Source organism: Furipterus horrens, unplaced genomic scaffold, assembly GCF_987537825.1.
Source record: "Furipterus horrens unplaced genomic scaffold, mFurHor1.1.pri manual_scaffold_2, whole genome shotgun sequence".
NCBI lineage: Eukaryota > Metazoa > Chordata > Mammalia > Chiroptera > Furipteridae > Furipterus > Furipterus horrens.
The window spans coordinates 64,587,478-64,605,792 of NW_028327172.1; positions in this window are offsets into that span (position 1 = coordinate 64,587,478).

An 18,315-nucleotide genomic window follows, 5' to 3' on the forward strand; every position below is an offset into this window, starting at 1 on the left:
TAAACTGTAATTAAAAAATAAAATTTAAAAAAGTTGATAGTTCTAGTCAGTGCTAACCTAGTTTGCTCAAGTGTAATTATCTGCATTCAGGGCCATTGAAGGGGTTTGCTAACTTCTGGGATTTATGTGTCTTGTTTACAGGTTCAAGAGTCACTCAGCTATTTGGTCTCCAGTTAGATGTGACTATAGTTAATTACATTCTCTCTAATTATGGCTTTAGGTTTTAGTGACCCAAAATGTATCTTCACCCAGAGGAAAGTAATGTTTCTTTAATGGACAGATAAAGAGAATGGGGATCATTATTTTAAAGAAAATATGTTAACTTTTTGGTTGAGAAATAATAAAATGAAACATGTCAAAGTCTAAGTTGACAATTTCAAAGCCTGTACCTAGAATACTCCATGTTTAACAAATAAGCTTTGTTCAGGAACTCAAGAGGAGCTAGATTGAACTGAAAAATATATTTTGGCCTTATTGTCCTTTGGATATATACCCACCCTCTATCTTGCAATTTGGAGGGAGCTGGAAAATACAGATAAGTACACTGCCCAAGAAAGCATAGACTGTGGCTTACTTGCACTACATTTTCAATGACTAGAACAGTGATAGTCATATAGTAAGAACTTAGTAAATATTTGCTGAATGAATGCTTTAATGCATTAATGAGTGTGTGAATGAGTGAATCAATCAATAAATCCATGTTAGTATAGTAGGAAAAATCATGTCAAGCAGGGAGTAGCAAGCACTTAAGTCCACAGTGTGAATTTAAGGTCCATGTTGACAAATTTAAAAGCAAAACATAAGTTCTAGAGCAGATGTTCCTTTGGTCAGGTATTTTGAAGACCCTCCTAAATGTATACTTATTTGGAGAAGAAAGTCACAAACTATAGTGATGCTGTGCATTCACTATATAGCATACAGAATTTTTAAAAAGCTGTCTTTTTATTGGAATGGGATATTGAAAAAGATTTTAGTTATGAAAATTATTGTCTGTATTATTTAAAATCTTTATCTTTAAAATTTTAAAAGTAAAAATGTAGTTTATAAGACTACCCTTGTGAATTTTGAAGATTTAAAATACAGATGTTTTGAACATGTATGCTATTAAGTACTCCTTTCAATTGATTTATAACCTCTTATTATGTTTTATGAACTAATCAACTTACATAAAATTCATTATACCACACTCAAGGATTGAGTTTGAGAGAAATCAAATTTCTCTAAATTTGTATATTGTAATAGAAGTTAGTCTTTAATTGTTAAAGAAATGGGAGAATAGAAAGAGACAGGCTCTGGAGTCAGAAAAACACAAGCTGAAATCCAGACCCTGCCACTTCTTAGCCAGAGATCCTTGCCTATGATATGTATCTTTGTTTGGCCTGTTTTTTTTTTTTGTTTTGTTTTTTTGTTTTTAATTGCTTGTACAATGAGGATAATTCTCCTGTGCTAGAACTCTTGTGAGGATTAAATGGGAATAAAGATGCCAAAAATTTAGTGTCTGACACTTCACTCATTTTCAAAAAAGAAAAGAAAGTTAATTTTGGCTTCTTATTCCTCCTTTCCTTTCTATGTTTAACAGTATTCTTCCAACAGAGAAGCGGAGTAGTCATTTAGGGATGCCTAATGTTGCCTTCTGATAGGCAAAATGGCCTAAGGATAGTAATGAATTTCAGTTTACTGGTATGATGGAGAGGTGATGAGAAGGTTGCCAGCTTCTTCCCGGGTCCAGTGGAAGAGACTACACAAGTTTTTAGCTGACTGAAGTTCTCTCTGCAATTTCTTGCACAAATCCTACCCGTCATGAGATAAGTAGTTGCATCTCCTGTTTCTGCTTTCATATCAGTGAAGTAAACATTTAGCGATGCATTTTGAAGGCTAAATTTTCTGAGGTTTTTATGACTTTTTCCCCGTCTTTTAAAGTTGTCTTTCCATGACCAAATCAAGAGCAATTTTATACTCGGTTTTATAATGTTTTTCCAAAATAGTCAATGAGGTGTTTAGAGAAATAATTTTTCACACTGATATTTCTTCAGTTTACATAATATTTAATCAAATTGTAACAAATACAACTGGCATAAACAGTTTTAGGAAAAAACACAATTTATTATTGTTTGGCATATAGCTTGAGTGGGATGAAGGAGAAGGCACACGTCAGGAAATGCTTACCATCACAGCTGGCATCAATTAGTTCTAAAGCAGGAAGGCAAACTTTTGGTTAGTCCAGTGAGGCAGTTGAGTAGAAATTGATTAAAAAAGCTTATACAAACTGAATTATAGACTACTACATGGCCTTCTCTTGCAGAAAATGTAAAGTGAATATAAACATGAAATGTGGCTACTTTTGTGCAGTACTAAACATTTAGAACAAAATCATAACATCAGCCATACAGATGTTTCAGTATGTAAAGACATAATTTTAATGATTGACTATATTGGTTTCCATCTGAATGTTCCTATTTTTTGAATATGTCACTTTATTTTAGGTGCTCAGTAAATACTTATTCAATTTTTAAAAGAACTCCAAGAAATATTACATAGTATCAGTTTTCTGACCTTCAACAGCTGTGCAATCTTGGCATCTTATCATAAAACAACTAGGTTCCATGTAAATAAGAGTCCTGTGTGCTGTGCTCCCACCTGTAGGCTGAACAATACTTTCAGGTATATCATGGTTAATAGGGTATGAAGTAAGTAAAAAAATGTTTGATGAAAAAAGAAAAATTATTCAAGGAGCTCTACTGACTCGAAAGTATACCCCCAAAACATGGAATTATTTCAGTGAAAAGAGTTAGACTTTGGTGGTTAAGTGGACTGTATTTTGAAAGATGAGAAACAGAATTTAAAGGGCATGTCCAGAACCTTCTGGACAAGCATGAATATTTCCCAGTCTTCATTCTAAATGGCAAAAAAACCCAAAACAAAACTCCAGAAGAAACAAACAAAACCCCCAAACCAAAAACCAAACCAAACCAAACCAAAACAAAAAACCCCTGCAAACCTGCAGTCTAAGCCAGAGTCGGTGAGAGGCGAGGCAAAGGCAGCAGAGTGAAATGTGTATTTGGGTTATCAGTAGCCAGGGGCTGCTATTGACTAGAGACCTGTTTTACTCCTTGCAGGGTTTTGCAGAGTTTTGCAGGGTCCTGGGCGTATTTGGGAGTGTTTGGTTTGGGGACTGAGCTATTTAGGTCACAGATCATACTCATACTTGTCATTTGTCCAGGAAAATGCAGAATTGCCTGTAAGTTTTTTGGGTTTCATCTCGCTTTTATTTTGTTTTTCTCTCTTGCCATTGGAGATTTACTTACTTTCTTATGATCTCAGCAATGCATCCTAAAGGATGTTGTTGTAATTCACCCAGCGCAGCAGGGATTTTGTTGTATTGTGGAAAAGTTTGCCGGTGTATCTTGTTCACCAATTGGGGAAACTGGCCTGATAATTTTTTAGGAACATAAAAAATGAGAATGAGGCAGATGTATAACTAGAATATATTTCCATTAAATAAAAGTAAATATTTTGATATGTATTTATTTATTTATTTACTTACTTAAAGTTTATTTTATTGATTATGTTGTTACAGTTGTCCCAATTTTTTCCCCCTTTGCTACCCTCTTCCCAGTACCCCCCTTCCCTCCAGCAATCCCCCTCCCCTTAGTTCATGTCCATGGGTTGTGCATATAAGTTCTTTGGCTTCACTCTTTCCTATATTGTTCTTAACTTCCTCCTGCCTTATTTTGTACCAATCAATTACGCTTCTTAATCCCTGTATCATTTCCCCATTTCCACATTTCTACCCCTTCCCCCTCCCAGCTGATAACCCTCCAAATAATCCTCATATCTATGATTCTGTTCCTATTCTGGTTTGCTTAGATGGATTTTGTTTTTATTTTTTAGATGCAGTTGTTGATAGTTGTGAGTTTGTTGTCATTTTACTGTTCATAGTTTTGATCTTCTTTTTCTTAAGTAAGTCCCTTTAGCATTTCATATAATGTCTTGGTGATAATAACCTCCTTTAACTTAACCTTTTCTGGGAAGCACTTTCTCTGCCCTTCCATTCTAAATGATAGCTTTGCTGGATAGAGTAATCGTGGTTGTAGGTCCTTGCTTTTCATCACATTGAATACCTCTTGCCTGTCCCTTCTTGCTTACAAAGTTTCTTTTGAGAAATCAACTAATAGTCCTATAGGCACCCCATTTGTAGGTAACTCTCTGTTTTCCTCTTCTGCTTTTAAGATTCTCTCTTTGTCTTTAACATTTGGCATTTTAATTATGATGTGTCTTGGTTGTGGTCTCTTCTGGGTCTAGCTTGTTTGGGACTCTCTGTACTTCCTGGACTTTTATGTCAATTTCTTTTGCCAAATTTTGAGGAGTTTTTCTTCATTATTTTTTCACATACGCTTTCAATTTCTTGCTCTTCTGCTTCTCTTTCTGGCACTCCTATGGTTCGAATGTTAGCATGTTTAAAATTGTCCCAGAGGTTCTTATGCCTCTCCTTATTTTTTTTCAATTCTTGTTTCCTCATTCTGTACTAGTTGACTGTATTTTTCTTTCCTTATGTTCCAAATTATTGATTTGAACCCCGGTTTCTTTCCCTTCATCATTGGTTTTGTGTGGATTTTCCTTCATTTCACATAGCATAGATTTCACTTCCATTATATATTTGCCATACTTAAGCATATCTGTCAAGCCTGTGAGCATCTTTATCACCAGTCTTTTGAACTCTACATCTTTTAGGTTGACTATCTCTTTGTCTGTTAGGTTGGTTATCTCCTTGTCACTTAGTTCTCCCACTGGAACCTTGATCTGCTCCCTCTTTTGGGCCATACTTCTCAGTCTCCTCATCTTGACAAGCTCCTGTGTTTGTTTGCCTCTGTGTCTTATATAGAGCTGTCACACTTGTTACATTGTAAGGGGCAGAGCCTTAGGTATTCATCAGTACAGGCAACCCATTTCACCATGTTGTGTTGCTGTATGTGGGGGGAGGGTCTGAGAGGAAACAATACCACTTGCTCAACGCTTGCCCCTTTTCCAGGCACTTCTCCCACTTCCTGTATGGGACTGGCGCCTCTCTAGCTGTTGCCTTGGCCATAGTTCCCAGAGTGGGTGGGTCTGCAGATGTTCTAGGACCATGAGGGCCCTTTAAAAAAGCTGACTCTACTGAGAGACTGGCAGTTTCTTCCTCCACTCCAACCCCACTGGTTTGCATAGTCAGAAGCAATGAGGCTTTATTTCTTCTGGCACTGGGATCATGAGCTGCAAGGTCTGGTGTAGTGCTGGGAGTACTCCCCAGGTGTCTCTCCTGACTTTTTCAAACGTGTGACTGTGCTTTCCACTGTCATGCCACTGCTGCTGCTGCTGCTGCTGCTGCTGCCACTGCCACCACACTGCATCCTCTCCGCCCCTCCTACATTTCTGGATGAGTATTTCTTCTTTATATTTTTGTTTCTTGGACTTTCATGCAGCTTGATTTTCTGTAACTTCTGGTTGTCTCTAGTTTTAAGGTAGTTGTATTTCTTCTTAGTTGAGGAGGGAGATGCAGTGTGTCTGTCTAGGCCTCCATCTTGGCCAGAAGACCTTGATATTTATATATCAGTTTCCATTAAATAAAAGTAATTGTATTTTGCTTCAGCCTTTTCTTCAAATGTTTTCCAGAATATTTCTCCTTATGTTAGAGAAACAGAGGAGTCCAAAAATCCCTGAAGTTTGAGGCTGGGGGGTGGGGAGAAGGAAGCAGCTTTCAGAATGCCTCCACATGCCTGAGGCTGATGGCTGGTGTCTTTCATTATGTAAAATTGCTTGGATGCGTCCAAGGCCTCAGGTGGATGGGAGGAGTCTTGAACCAGGTGATGGTATGGAAAGCACACAGAGCCTACGTGGGGTTCTGTGAATGGTCAGAACTATTGGCAACACCCACTGCGTCAGAGGACGCAGTCAGGGATATATAGGCAGCTACAAACACTTTAGGGCGGGCGTGCTCTGGGGCTGTCTCCCTCGCTGGTGGGTGTTCGCAGAGGTGCTCTGGAGAAGGAGAGGAGATCCACGCGGTTTACAGAAAGAAGACAATTTGCAAGGAGGCTGAGAATCCAGGTGGTCCTGCATTGAGAGCTGGAGGGCACCACAGCACAGAAAGGACCTCCCCAATCAGATTGAGTGATTGGCAGCCGCTGGTAAAGCTGAACTGTGCCTAGGAAGTAGGGAAACGGTGTTTCTGACCTCCCTAAAACTGGCTAAGTTTGGTAGAGGGGAGGCAAGGATATGTGTAACTGTTAAATAAACAATTTTCTTTTCACTCAACTATAATATTCGGAGTTATAATTCTGGCGGCGGGCAATCGGACCCCTAACTAAAGAGCCCGTGGGTTTGTTTTCAAGTGGAACAGCCCAGGGGTTCTGTAACACTTAGAGCTTCTTTGTCAATGTCAGTGTAAAAATATATTTTCTCGCTGATATTTCATTGACATTGTCTATACCCAGCAATCATCAGACAATAAAATATTCTTAATATTAACTTGATTGTAACTGTTTCTCCTTACAAAATGGCAGTTGTAGTTGGTAAGGATAAAGAGTTGAGTTTAATGCTGCTAATTTATTTTTTATTTTTATTTTTTTCATTTTATCATTGTTCAGTTATAGTTGTCCCAGTTTTTTTCCCCTTTGAACTCCCCTGCTCTACCAAGCCCCTGCCCCCACAGTCAATCTCCACCCTGTTGTCCATGTCCATGGGTCCTTCATACTTGTACCTTGACTAGACCCTGCTCCTTCTTTCCCCCCTTATTTCCCTCCCCACTGTCCTCTGGTCACTGTCAGTCTGTTCCTTGTTCCCATGCCTCTGGTTCTATTTTGCTTGTTTCTTTTGTTCATTAGGTTCCACTTAAAGGTGAGATCATAGGGTTTTCGTCTTTCACTGACTGACTTATTTTACTTAGCATGATTTTCTCCAGTTCCATCCATGCTGTCCTGAAAGGGAGAGATTTCTTCTTTCTTTGTGCTGCATAGTATTTCACTGTGTAAATGTATCAGTTTTTTTATCCACTCCTTTACTGATGAGTGCTTAGTTGCTAAATTTTGAGATAACTAAAATTTTCTAAAGCTCTTAAGTAACCTTACTGCAATTTTTGAGATAGAATATAATTGTGTTTTCTAAATGGTACTTCTTCAAATTTTCTACAATGTGTAATTCAAAATAAATAAAAAATTTTATTTAAAAGGAAATTAAAATGATACAGTAAACCATTTAGGCTTTGCCCAAGTAATAGTTGGACCAAAGTCATTTGATCTAAATACATTTCTTATGGGTTTTAGAGAAATAAGAAAATTATTAACATATGCTTAAAATAATACAAGTTGCATAATAGTGTATATTAATTTGATATGGGCTGGGGAAGGTCTCGAGATAACAGAAAAACATTAAAAACATTTTTTGACTACATAAAATTAAATATTTCTGTACATAAAAAACACTGTGTTCAATCAAAATATAAACCACCAATTAGGAAAGTAACAAATTACAACAAAAAGTAAGGCAAATACATAATATATTCTTAAAAAGAAAAATATCCTTGACATCTCACTATAAAAGCATTCAAAAATATAATTCTAATTTACTAATTATTAAAGCTACAATACTTTTAAATAATGTCATCAAATTTTAAAAACTGAATTGGTATAAAGTTTAAATATTATAATGCCCAGTGCTGGGATGATAAAGTAAGGTTTGTAGTCTATGAATTGTTTGGGTCAGTTTATATTATTTCATGACTTCTATAGGGCAATAGGGTGACAAGTTTCAAAAATCTTAAAAATATTCATAACTTTGATATAGTAATTTCATTTTAGGAAGCTGTGTTTAAGAAATAATCAGAAATATATACAATATTAGTTAAAATAGAGTTTACTTTAGCATTACTTATTATATAATATAATTGAAGTAATTTGGAATCCAATAACAGGGTACTGATAAAATTATGATATATCTATATGATGAAATATGCCATATTTTCAATTAGTAGACTAAAATAGTGTACTTTTACAGGTCTTACAGGATAGAAAGCTTAAAAAATGTTTACAGTACACTTCCACTTTATATGTGAAAATTACAAAAGATAAAAATATCATGAAATAAAAATAGCAATGTTTTTGGGCATGAAGATTACCGATGAGCTTATTTTTATCTATTTTTTTTTCTGTAACACAATGTTTGTTATGCTACACTTACCACACTCACTTCTATATTTACATAATTTGTAATATCATTCTACTAATATAACGATTTTGTAAATAGCACTTCTCAATTTCATCAGGCAGAATTTTATTTTTTTATTTAAAGAGAAGGTGAGGATGGGAAGGTGGAGCAGGGATAGACAAGAGAGAGTGCAAAATAAATTTTTTTTTTGCCTTATAGTTTCAAAAGTGCCCTGTCCCAGGTTTCAGTGTCAGGAGATGGGAATGAAAAAGAAAATAGAGAAATAATAGGTAATTATATGGATTTAACGACCCACTTAAATATATTGAGATCTGTGATGGTTCTTTGCATCATCGATACATGGGTAGAAGCAATTTATTCTTTTAGTAAAAATGAAAAGAATATTTTTTCTGCACATTTGCACCAAAATGCAATGGTGAAAAAATATAATTACTATTTTACAGGTGGCTCCTCATATTTTTTATTTTGATATAGCTTACATTCTTATATATGTGAGGGAAAAGTCTCAGGCTTTTCTTTATTTTTTCCTTTTTCTGTATAGGGGAGAACCTAGTTCTTTCCTACCGTGGGTCTTGATCCTGTGAGTCTCTTTTGTTTCTCACACAGAACACTTTACTTCTGGTCACCAAATATGTGGATGTTTTTCCCCTTGCCAAGTAATTCTCTGTAACACAGCTGAGTGTTCTACACCTTAACTCAATCCTGACACAACCTACCTGTAGACAGCTTCAGTTCCACAGGTTAAGGGCTCAGTCCCAGGAAATTACAAGGGCACATTACCAATATTAGAAAAAAGATGCTCCTAGTGTCTTTATCACTTAGGTAGTTACAAGAGATTTATGAGCAGAGACCAATATGTGTTTTCTATTATGTCACAATATCTAAAAGATTCAATTTTATAGGTTGATAAGATATTGGCATTGATGAGTTAAAATTCATAACTAACTCAGCTAACGTGAGAAAGCAATGGTGATTAAGTGGAGTGAGAACTATATTCTTTTTTCTTTATTTCAAGTAAAATTGTTACATCAGTTTTTGTTGGACATTTTAGTTACTGTTTCATCTGATTTCTGAGGATGTAGCCATTGAATTAAGTATGTTTTGAAAGTCCTTTTATTTCTCAAAGTTTAAAATTGAGGCATTTGGTTACTAAAACTTTTTTTTTTCCTCATGTGCAATTATGGTCAGCCAGGAGAAAGCCCAAAACTCAGAGTTTAGTCTTCCATGAGAGGTCCGAGAGATAGCACAACATAGCATATTATTATCCCATGTAGTTGAGTTGCATTGTTTTATCATGAATACACTTGAATAAGTGTTTTTGTTTTTGTATTTACTCTCCTTTTCCTGTTTTCACTAGGATCAAAGCACAAATGTATTACTAAGTCCTTCAGTTAGAAAAACTTCTGCAAATTTCTGTGCAAGACTTAGCTTTCTATTTCTGAGCTCCAGCCTCAAATGCAGTTTCAGATGCAATTAGTTTTCTCAGCTTCATGCTCCTAATTGTGTTATCTGGGCTCTAGACCTTCAATATATCCTTGATAATGGTCAACCACTGACCCCATCAGTACTGACTTGTTCTAATTGCTTCCTGATTTTTGGCTTTTTACAGGTTGTGGCTCACTGAGATATTGCTAATTCTTATACTTGCCCAGAACCTTATCACATACCCCACTATCAGATAAGTATAACTCTTGTTTCATGGGTCCCTTTCTGCTTGTCTTATCTTAATATAGTTTTGGTTTTCAATAAAAATAGAAAAGTAAATTGTTTGGCAATTTGTTTTACACCTAACAGTATGATTTCTTGAACTTTTCAGCTGATGCATATAAATGTATTTCATTATTTTGAATGGCTTCAGAGTAGTCTCACAGTATGGTATAAAATTTATTTACCTATTCTTCCACTGGTGGATAAATAGCAGGTTTCTATTTATTGTTAGCACAAGCAATGCTGTAGTGAAAAATCCTTAAACATACATTTTTGCTCATGTGTTGAAAATATAATACTATGAAATGGAGACATGAGTTTGAATTGTTGGATCAAAGAGTACATACTTTTGAAATTTTAATAATAATTACTTTAAATGAATACTGCCAAATTGTCCACTAATATGGCTATATTAGTTTATATTCTACCGACCTTATTTAAGAGTGTCTGTTTTCAAACATCTTTATCAACCCTGGATATAATCAGTCTTCTTAATTTTTACAAGTTGGGTGATGGAAAAAAAACCCTCTTTAAAAACTGCGTCTTTTGATTATTAGTGAAAGTGATCATATTTTCATCTGTTTTTTATTTATTTATTTTTTATTTTTATTGTTTTTCTGTTAGAATTGTCCTACTTTTTCCCTCATTGCTACCCCCGACCCAGCCCACATCTTCTACCATGGTCCATCCCAACCCTGTAGTCCACATTCATGGCTTATTTATATTAGTTTCTTTGTTAAACCTTTCCCCTACTTAGCACCTTCCCTCCCTCTCCCCTCCGCCCTGAAAACTGTTACTCTGTTTCTTGTTCAATTTTGTTCATTTATTTGTGTTGTTCATTAGTCTTCTGTATTGGGTGATAGCATATGGTATTTTTCTTTCATTGCCTGGCTTATTTTGCTAAGCATAATTCTCTCTAGTTCCATCTATGTTGTCACAAATGGCAGGAGTTCCTTCTTTCTCTCTGCTACATAGTATTCCATTGTGTAAATGTACCACATTTTTTAATCCACTCATCTACAGATGGGCACTTGGGTTGTTTCCAGCACTTGGCTATTGTAAACAGCACTGCTATGAATATAGGGGTGCATAAGTTCTTTTGAATTAGGATTTTAAGATTCTTTGGGTATAATCCTAGTAGTGAAATCACTGGTTCAAAAGGTAGTATCATTTTTAGTTTTTTGAGGAAATTCCATACTGTTTTCCATAGTGGCTGCACCAGTCTGTATTCGTACCAACAGTGCAGTAGGGTTCCCATTTCTCTACATCGTTGCCAGCACTTGTTGTTTGTTGATTTATTGATGATGGCCAATCTGACTGGTGTAAAGTGGTATCTCATTGTGGTTTTTATTTGCATCTCTCTGATGGCTAGTGATGTTGAGCAGTTTTCATGTGTCTATGGACCTTCTGAATGTCCTCTTCGGAGAAGTGTTTGTTCAGTCCCTTTGCCCACTTTTTAATTGGGTTGTCTGTTTTCTTGATGTTGAGTCGTATAAGCTCTTTATATATTTTGGAGATCAGTCCCCTATCTGAGATATCATTGGCAAATATGTTTTCCCATATGCTTGGTTCCCTTTTCATCTTGCTGATGCTTTCTTTTGCTGAGAAGAAACTCTTTAGTTTGATGTAGTCCCATTTGTTTATTCTTTCCTTTATTTCTCTTGCCTTAAGAGATGTATCCATGAAAATATCATTACGTGGGATATCTGAAATTTTCCTGCCTATGTTTTCCTCTAGGACTTTTATGGTGTCACAGCTTACATTTAAGTCTTTGATCCATCTTGAGTTTATTCTCGTGTGTGGTGTAAGATCGTGGTCTAGTTTTATTTTTTTGCACGTCCCTGTCCATTTCTCACAGCACCATTTGTTAAGGAGGCTCTTCTCACTCCATTTTATGTCTCTTCCTCCTTTATCAAATATTAGTTGACTATAGATTTCTGGATTTATTTCTGGGCCCTCTATTCTGTTCCACTGATCTATATGTCTGTTCTTATGCCAGTACCAGACTATTTTGATCACAGTGACTTTATAGTATTGTTTGATGTCTGGTATTGTGATTCCTCCTGCTGTGTCCTTCTGTCTCAAGATTGCTTTTACTATTCAGGGTCTTTTTTGGTTCCATATGAATTTTTGGAGTATTTGTTTTAGGTCAGTGAAATATGTCATTGGTATTTTAATAGGGATTGCATTGAATCTGTAAATTGCTTTGGGCAGTATGGCCATTTTGATGATGTTGATTCTTCCCATTCAAGAACATGGTATTTGCTTCCGTTTATTTGTGTCTTTTTTAATTTCTTTCCTCAGTGTTAACGTAATTTTCAGAGTATAGGTCTTTTATCTCTTTCGTTAAGTTTATTCCTAGGTACTTTATTTTTCTTGTTGCTATAGTAAATGGTATTTTCTTTTTTGTCTCTGTCTCTGATATTTTATTGTTGGTATACAGAAATGCCTTAGATTTCTGTATATTTATTTTGTACCCTGCTATTTTGCCAAATTCACTTATTATATCGAGTAGTCTTTTAGTGGAATTTATAGGGTTTTCTATGTATACTATCATGTCATCTGCATATAATGATAGTTTTACTTCTTCTTTCCCAATATGGATGCCTTTTATTTCTTTTTCTTGTCCGATTGCTGTGGCTAGGACTTCCAACACTATGTTGAATAGGAGTGGAGAGAGTGGGCAGCCTTGTCTTGTTTCTAATTTCAGGGGGAATGCTTTCAGTTTTTGTCCATTGAGTATGATGTTGGCTTCAGGTTTCTCATATATAGCCTCAATTATGTTAAGGTATGCTCCCTCTATTCCCATTTTGCTGAGTGTTTCCATCATAAATGGGTGTTGAACTTTATCAAATGCTTTTTCTGCATCTATTGATATGATCATATGATTTTTATCTTTCATTTTGTTTAGGTGATGTATTATATTTATTGATTTGTGAATATTAAACTATCCTTGCATCCCTGGGATGAATTCCTCTTGATCATGGTGTATAATCTTTTTGATGTATTGCTGGATCCTGTTTGCCATTATTTTGTTGAGGATTTTAGCATCTATGTTCATCAGTGATATTGGCCTGTAGTTTTCTTTCTTTGTTGTGTCTTGACCTGGTTTTGGAATTAGGGTAATACCGGCTTCATAGAAAGAGTTTGGGAGTCTTCCCTCTTCTTGGATTTTTTGGAATAGTTTGAGGAGGGTAGGAGTTAGTTCTTCCCTAAATGTTTTGTAAAACTCATCTGTGAAGCCATCCAGTCCAGGACTTTTGTGTGCTGGGAGATTTTTGATTACTGTTTCAATTTCCTTCTTTGTTATTGATCTGTTGAGACTTTCTACTTCTTTTTTTTAATGTATATTTTATTGATTATATTGTTACAATAGTTCCAATTTTTTCCCTTTTGCTCCCCTCTGCCCAGCACCCCTTCCCTGACAATCCACTCTCCAAGTTCATGCCCATGGCTCACCCTTTCATATATTCTTCTTCTTTTTTTAAAAATAATTAATTAATTAGTTAAATATTTTAACAATAAAAAAATAACAATCCCTCCCTCTCAGACTTAAGACCCTTTACAATCTTATAAAGGACAATGGACGAAGGAGACTTTCTACTTCTTGATTCAGTCTGGAAGATTATATGTTTCTAGAAATTTGTCCATTTCTTCGAGGTTGTCAAATTTCTTGCCATACAGTTGTTTGTAGTAATTTCTTACAATCCTTTGTATTTCCGTTGTATCAGTTGTGATTTCTCCTCTTTCGTATCTGATTTTGTTTATTTAGGTCTTCTCTCTTTTTTTCTTGATGAGCCTGGCTAAAGGCTTGTCGATTTTGTTTATTTTTTCAAAGAACCAGCTCCTAGTTTTGTTGATCTTTTGAATTGTTTGTTTGGTCTCTATGCCATTTAATTCTGCTCTGATCTTGATGATTCCCTTCCTTCTTGCCATAGGCTTTGTTTGTTGTTGTTGGTCTGGTTCTTGTAGCTGTAGGGTTATATTTTTTATTTGAGATTCTTCTATCCTTTTCAGGTATGCCTGTATTGCTATGAACTTCCCTCTCCTCTTAGGACTGCTTTTGCTGTGTCCCATAGGTTTTGGGCTGTTGTGTGTTCATTATTGTTAGTTTCCAGAAATTTCTTGATTTCTTCTTTGATGTCATTGTTAACCCATTCATTATTTAATAACATGTTATTCATTCTCCATGAGTTGGATGTCTTTAATTTGTTTTCTCTGAGGTTGATTTTTAGTTTCAAGGCATTGTGGTCTGAAAAGATGCTTGATACGATTTCAATTTTCTTGAATTAGTTGAGGCTTGTTTTGTGTCCTATCATGTGGTCTATCTTTGAAAATGTCCCATGTGCATTTGAAAAGAATGAATATTTTGCTTCTTTGGCATGAAAAGTTCTATATATATCAGTTAAGTCCATGTGATTTAGTGTGTTGTTCAATGCCTGTATATCCTTGGTGTTTCTTTGCTTCAAAGATCTGTCTATTGTTGATAATGGAGTGTTAAAGTCCCCTACTATGAGTGTGTTACTGTTAATATTCTTCTTGTGGTCTTCTAGTATTTTCTTTATGTATTTGGGTGCTCCTATGTTGGGTGCATATATGTTTATCAGTGTTATATCTTCTTGATGGATTTTTCCCTTGAGTATTATGAAATGTCCTTCTTTGTCTCTTTTTATTGCTCTTGCTTTGAAATCCGTTTTGTCTGATATGATTACTGCTACCCCAGCTTTTTTTTCATGTCCGTTTGCTTGGAATACTTTTTTGTATCACTTTACTTTCAGTCTGTGTAAATCTTTTGTTTTGAGGTGTGTTTCTTATAGGCAGCAAATATGTGGGTCCTGTTTTCTTATCCATTCCGTTACCCTATGTCTTTTAATTGGAGCATTTAATCCATTTACATTTAAGGTTATTATTAACATGTATTTATTTATTTTTCTTTGTACCTGTATTTCTCTCCTCTCTTTTTTCTTCTTTTTCTTAAAATATTCCCTTTAGCATCTCTTGCAATGCTGGTTTGGTGGAGATGTATTCTTTTAGTCTTCTTTTGTCTGAGAAAGTCCTTATTTCACCCTCCATTTTGAATGAGAGCATTGTTGAGTAGAGTATTCTTGGTTGTAGGCCTTTGTTTTTCATTGCTTGAAATATTTTTGACCATTCCCTTCTGGCTTGTAGTATTTTTGTTGAGAAATCAGTTAATAGCCTTATCGAAGCTCCCTTGTATGTTATTTGCTGTATTTCTCTTGCTGCTTTTAGGATTCTCTCTTTATCTTTGAATTTTGCCATTTTAATTATGATGTGCTTTGGAGTAGTTTTTTGGGGTTCCTCTTCATTGGCACTCTCTATGCTTCCTGAACTTGCATAACTTTTTCTCTCATCAGGTTGGGAAAACTTTCTGTAATTATTTCTCCTATCAGCTTTTCTATTTTTTGTTTCTCTTCTTCTTTCTCTTTAATTCCGATGACTCGGATGTTGTTCTTTCTCATGCTATCCTGTAATTCCCTTACATCTTCTTCATTCTTTTTCAATCTTTTTTCATTTTGTTGTATTGTCTGGGAATTTATTTCTACATTGTCCTCTAACTCACTGATTCAATCCTCTGCTTCGTTTAGTCTGCTTTTGATTCTCTTGTGTTTTTCCATTCAGAGATTGTATTCTTCATTAATTCCTGGTTCTTGTTAATAGTTTCTATGTCCTTTTTTATGCTGGTGTAGTTCTCTGTAAGTTCCCTTTAATATTCTTGAAGCTGTTGGTAACTTCCTTGGAGGTTTTCGTAGTTGTTTTTGAGGTTGTCGAATATATTGAGCTTCTTCACCATCATTGTTTTGAATTCCATGTCTGACATTTGGGCTATGTCTATTCCATCTACCTCTCTTTCTGGGGATTCCTCTTTTCTTTTCATTGAGAGGTTGTTTCTGTGTCTTACCATGTTGGACGCTTCTTGTTTGTTTTTGTTTTTTGGGTTTGTCTGTTTTGACTTCCCACCTTTTTGGTATAAGATTCTTTCTAGGAGATCTGGGGGTGTCAGTGGTGCAGTCTCTTTGATATCCTGAGCCTGATGTTCTTGGGTTACCTTTTATGTCATTTGTTTCTGCTATCTGGGTATATTTCAGATGGTCTTTTGTGGGATCTTCCCTCTGGGTAGTTAATTGAGAGTCGGTCTGTCTACTTTGTCTTGAGTTCTTTTGTGGAGATGCTGTTAAAAACATAAACACACAGCCCAGACAGGAAACCCACACCCTCAAAAATACCCGCCACCCTCTCTCCCACTATCGTCAGCAAATGAGCCAGTATTAATATAAATGTAGAGAGGTTAGGGCTTTTATACTATAGGAAGAATAGATAAGAGTTGTTTTTAAGAGGAATAATATGATATTTTGAGAAAGGGGATGATAGATTAGCAATAGTAGCAAGTGGTGTCGAGACTATGCAAGCCAGTAGGTAATATTTACATTGTATGTTACAAATAATAAAAGAGAAAGAGGGAAGAATGCAGAATATAGTAAGAAAGTGGAATTGTATAGTATTAAATTTATATAGTAGTTATATTCTATTTATTTAGTGTGAAAGGGAGGCTAAACAAAACAAACAAAAATTAAAGAGGAAGGATGAGAAGGAGAGATGATATGAAACAAATTAAAGAATTAGTTTAAAAATTTTTTTAAAAATAAAAGTAAAAATTAAAATTAAAATAAAAAATAAGAAATTAAAAAATTAAAATAAAATAAAATATAAATAAAAAACTAAAATAGAAATAAAAATTTAAAAATATATATATACAAAAGGAAAGTTTTTACTCAGTTTAGCCTTTGTGTGTCATCTTTTTTTTCTGGATCCATAGCTGGTCTAATGAGGTGGGCCAGAGGTTCCAGATCTTTGCACGTTTGGCGTCTGTTTGGAGCCGGCCGGGGATCTTGTGTGCGCGCTAGCCTCAGGTCTGCCGAGCTGCGCCCCGGGGAGTTGGTCTCTTGCTCCTAGTGGCAGGGCCCTGGACACTTGTACATGGTGGAAGTGAGCATCTGTGAGTCACTGCTGCCTGCTGTTCCCACACAGCAGCTGCCCGCTGTTCCCACACCCGCCTGGGCGGGCAGGAGTAGAGCCTGAGCAACTGGTCTTTGCTCTGGCCTGGCGCCCACTGGGGCTGGCCAGGGGTGTCTGTGCATGGTCTTTTGTGTTCCCAGCAGGCCCTCCCTGCGCCTGTTGGGGCACTGATCTTATGTCTGTTGTGGTGTTTCCGAGGGGCACCTGGACATGAGGCCCCAGGCACCTGGGCCAGTGAATGAGGGCACTTTCCTGTGCGCGCCTGCCCAACCCAAGGGGAGGGTTGAGGAGTGGGCAAGTGCACTTCTGTGCCTGCGCTCTTCAAGAATATCCTATTACCCCCAACCTTTCCTTCCCTCTCCGCAGTTCACAAGAGAAAAATTTAAAGGAAAATCATGTTCTCACATGTACCGCAGTGCGCTGTTTTTTGTCTTTCAGCGCCCATGCCACCTGGTCCAGTCCTGTCTCTGCCAGTGGGCAGAGATTTGCTCTCCTTCTGATTTATCTCTGGGGAAGCCTGTGGTCACTGAAAAGTCTTTGTGTAATTTCAGCTGCAGCTGGGGAAGCCAACCCAGTAAGAAATCCCGTCTCATCCTTTTCTCCTCCGCTCTCCTCACCAAACAGGTTGCTCCCAGATGGTCTTTTCTGATCCAGCAGTGCCAAGGCTCATCTCCTGCCAGTGTCCAGATGTTAACTGAGATGTTCTGTCTACAATCAGTCCAAACTATAGACAGGTCTCGGGAGCCAGAAAGCACAGCCTCCTCTCACTTCTCCGCCAGCTTCCAATATCTCTCATCTGTTTATTGACTTTGTTTCTCTTCTGTCATGTTACTGTTAAAATTTATCGTTTATTTTATTTATTTTTATATTTTTAGAAGTTCTTTATAATAATTCTTTATATATTAAGGGACTGATTTATTGTTTTGATATTTCAAACTTCCCTCTTGTTGTATGCTATAATCACACATAGAAATATTCATATCAAGCTATTATTAAACTATCATTTATCTACTCTGGTCAAAACATGTCTTTTAATATTAAAAATATTTCTTCCTGCTTTTTTTAGTTTTCTGAAGTGTAAGGGTTAATCCAAATCAGCTAGTTAGGTAGAACCAGAAATGTTTTCTAACTTTTTTTTGCATAATTTTATGTATTTCTGTAGAACTGATTACAATTTTATTCATACATCTTGTCTCTTGTCAGACCTACAGAACCTACAGATGAAACTTATATGAGTGTACACACTGTTGTCTCAGTAGTGGATATTAGTTAATATTTTGTTTTCCCAACTCTCATGATTCCTGGGAATAGCAAAGTCCCCTCCTTCTGGACACTGAGGATAAGGATGATAAGATCTGAAATAGGAGAATATGA